This window comes from Diceros bicornis, chromosome 21 (assembly GCF_020826845.1).
Source record: "Diceros bicornis minor isolate mBicDic1 chromosome 21, mDicBic1.mat.cur, whole genome shotgun sequence".
NCBI lineage: Eukaryota > Metazoa > Chordata > Mammalia > Perissodactyla > Rhinocerotidae > Diceros > Diceros bicornis.
In genome coordinates this window covers 11262843-11267023 of record NC_080760.1, presented here as the reverse complement: position 1 = coordinate 11267023, position 4181 = coordinate 11262843, and the positions used below count along the sequence as shown (strand labels likewise).

General features: G+C 39.4%; 1 pseudogene; it reads left to right on the top strand.

Annotated features, from left to right (window-relative positions):
- Window positions 1-1404: 1404 nt before the first annotated feature.
- LOC131419401 (DNA-directed RNA polymerases I, II, and III subunit RPABC2-like) lies at window positions 1405-1951 on the top strand (annotated as a pseudogene).
- Window positions 1952-4181: the final 2230 nt, after the last annotated feature.

Genomic DNA, 4181 nt, shown 5'->3' with positions numbered 1-4181 from the left:
TCACTTTTGACACTTCTCACTGGGCCACTCCATATCTGAAACCTCGTATGGACAAATATAGGCACATATGTGATTGCTTTGTGAAGAAGACAAAGTTTCAGAGGAAGGTACAAGAATGAAAAATAAACAATTACTGACTGAGAGCCTACTGTGTGTTTAATGCTTTCGACATGTTGTTTAATGCCCAAACAGCTCTATGAATCATGTTCCATTGCTCCCTTTTTCCAAATCTACATTATTTGCTGAAGGTAATGCAGCACGTCACAGCATTATCTAACTCAGAGTTAATCTGTCTCTAAAGTTCCAAGTTTTTCCACTCGAACCATAAACAACCTCCATTTCCTTATCTATAAAACTTCTCTCTTCAAAAGTAAACTGCCAGCTTCATGTATGATCATTTAGGGTCTTGCATTCATATTAATCATTCTTAATTTTAATTTTAAAAATATTTATTGGGTAAGCTGACTCTGACATGGATGCCTTTATAAATATAAAGGAACCACTTTCTGCAATTTATTGTTTGCATAGTCAAGCAAAAATTAAACAAAAATATATATCACAAGTGCAATTTGGTACACTGCATTTTATAAACACTGTTACTTAGACCCAAACTTTGGTTATCAGTTATAGAGATCCAGCTTAAGCCTAGATCAACAATCAACCATACACAAATGAAAATACCCAAGGGAAGAGAAACCACAAAGAGGGTAAATAAAGGACAGAAGAAAAGCTCAAATTATTTTTTTGTTCTATATCTGTGGTCCTAATTATTTCCCCTGGGCCAAAAGAAGAAAGGAATTGAAGGTTCATCATGTTTTCTGTAAAACAGAGAGACCACAAGAGACTGAGATGAGCAGATGTCCATTTCGAAAACTCAAGTGAACCTTCTCAGAAATTAGACTTCTTGTCTTCAGTGGGAGGTTGAGAGCAGTTAGCCAAACCTCAAAGCTGATGTAATAGAAATGCTACATACAAATACATATTTGGGGAGACATTGAAAGCAAAACAAATGCAATTTTAGGAGAAATTATTAAACTACAAACCAGGGTGAGACAAGTACATAAACTCATCAGTTTTGTTTTCTAATTCACATTTCATATCTTTGTTTTTCTTTGCTGATTTTTACCTCCCAGAAACAGGCTCTTTCCAAGAGACAAAATTTGTACATAGAGTGGGACCTGAAACCAATGGACACAAAATATTTGTAATTTAGGTAGAAAGCAAAGATCAATTAGTCAATAATAAAACTTAATAGTATTTTTCACCTAAGGAAGTCTTTAAACACTCAAATAATAATAGCAGGTAATATTTATTAAGCACTTATAATAGGGCTGTCCCAGTGCAAAGTGCTTTACATGTATTTCATGGCATTCCTACTGTGCGCCAGCCACCACTTCAGGATTAATGGGGAAACAAAGTTCTTCTCTTTTTGAGCAGGTGGTTGAGCGAAGGCAGCCAGGACAGCCAGAGCCAGGAGTGCTCTGGAAACAGTGGAGTTTTGATGGTGACGACTTTGATGATGTGGAGGAGGATGAAGGGCTAGATGACTTGGAGAAGGCCGAGGAGGAGGGCCAGGAGAATGTTGAGATCCTCCCCTCTGGAGAGTGACCGCAGGCCAACCAGAAGCAAATCACCACCCCACACATGACCAAGTATGAGCGAGCCCGTGTGTTGGGCACCTGAGCCCTCCAGACTGCGATGTGTGCCCCCGTGATGGTGGAGCTGGAGGGGGAGACAGATCCTTTGCTCATCGCCATGAAAGAGCTCAAGGCCTGAAAGATCCCCATCATCATTCGCAGCTACCTGCCAGACGGGAGCTATGAAGACTGGGGGGTAGACGAGCTCATCATCACCAACTGAACTGGGATCATCTTCCTGACTGCGCCTCATCCCCAGTTTCTATTCTCACATTCTTCATGCATGTAAATAAACTAGTCAACCTTTAAAAAAAAAAAAAAAAAAGTGCCTCTCTGCCTGTGAAGTGACACAAGACAGTCAACACCAGCCACAGCAGCCTGGTATTTATACCACCTGGCTTAATTATAGCGAATTGTCCTATTCCAAAAGTAGGTACCATAATGAGTCAGAGACAGATTGTGAAACAGAGCTGAACCAGAACTTAGATTCCCTGATTCATGGTTAGGGGCTCTGTTCATGTGTTAACATGCTCATGCACTCATTCGCTCATTCAACAGGCATTCATTCATTGAGCACCTTACCAAGTGCTGAACGAGGCAATGAGGATACAAAGATAAATATGGCACAATCCTGTTTCCAAGGAGCTCCCAGGCTAGTCAGTGGAAAAGACAAACACTAGATCAATAAGTCCCGATAAAGTATAGGTGTAAGAAGGGACAGAGATACCAGGCAGAGGAAAGGATTCACACTGGCAGGATATGTCAACGGAGGGGAGAGCTAGGTTGACTAGGTAGACAAGAGGGAAAATAATATTTCAGGCGAATGAAACAGTATTCACAAATCTCATGGGCGTGAACCAAAATGGTGTATTTTGGGATCTCTAAATAATTTGGTTGGAGAGGGCAGCATGAACTGATTGTGAAGTGACGTATGTACTTAAAGAGCTTAGATTTTTCCTGAAGGGGATTGGGAGCTAATGAAAAACTAAGTGAAATAGAACCATAATTCAACTTATACCCTGGGAAAGTTAATTTCGTTGAAAATGTGGATAATGGATTATACAAGGACACGTGCAAGGTATTTTGACAATTGTTATATGGATTGGTTGGGCATTGAAAGAAAAGTTAGCAACACTGCCTGTAAATAAATTGTCTTGAGACATCTTGACTTGATCTACTTATGATATCTTAACTATGCTATGTACATGTGTGTTCATGTGTATATGGGTGGGCTTTTTGTAATAAGTTCTTTTCCAGAGATCTTTAAGTGAAAAGTCCCAGCATTATTGTCCTAAGCAGCAATCACAAAATTGGAGTTAACGAGTTCTTCTTCCACTTGATCTTTTAAGCAAGGTGTCTCAAGTTTAATTGTGACTAAAATAATTCTGGCTTCTGTATTCCTATTAAATAAAAAGTAACTGTGTCACTATTACAATAGCATGTATCTTTGAAGGTGATGTTATTGACTCACAGTCCAAGGGGCTGGATCTTTGGGTATAATTTTACCCCTGGATTTGGTGATAGGCTACACTGACTCACTAATCTCTTCTGTGCCCAGTGGCAACCATTTGTCTGCTGATTTGTTTGATATGAGAAATAAACCTGGGTCTTAGGAATTGAACGTTTTTTCCTGAGTAAATTGTACAGATTCATAAGAGACAAAGTCAGGACCTTAGATCCAATAGCCCCATATTTTAACCAACTGAACAGACTGATCTAGGCCCAAGCTCACAATTTCATATTAATATAATGCCTGACTTTAAAATGCCCAAGGCCAAAATAGTCATCTTCTTTTTGTATAAATGATCCCACACATATTTTGTGCAAAGGATACTGGTCTGAGAACACAATAGGTCCTGAGTCTTGAGATAGGAAGTCTTTAAGTCAGGCATTCTGCTGCCCCAACCCCACTTCATACAGTCATAGTACCCTTTTCCAGTATTTCTAAAACTATCGTAGTCTTTATATGTGGCTTTACGCATAAGAGAGTGTAAAATAAAACAGAGGAAATGAAGCTTTATACTAGGGCATTTCAAAGTGTGGTCCATAAACCACCTACCTCAACATCATCAGCTTTCTCATCTATAAAATGCAGACATTAAGAAGAATACCTACTCTGCCCATCTCATAGGAATGCTTTGAATATCAAATGAGATAACATATACAGTAACACTCTCAGTATAAAGGGATCCATTTAGCCAAGCTAATTGTTTTTACAATGGAAGAAGGTCCTAGGGAAAAATTGGTTACCTACTTCTCTGAATAGAAAAACTCCTTGGTAGAGGATTTGGAACATGTGAAGGGATGGCTAGATAACATATGTTCAATTACATGCAGTAGAAGGCTCCCAATAGCATTACCAAAGCATTTCTCCTTGACATTTGAGGGTAAGGTAAAAATAAGTCCCTTGCCTCAGTGCCACCTCCTTATATTAAGGAATACACTTTGTTGGAGAGAAAGAACACGTGGCCTTTGTCCCACACAGCTTTATGAGCACAGAAAAGACACCTGAGCCCAAGGGCCTGATGGGATCTGGGAAGGCAT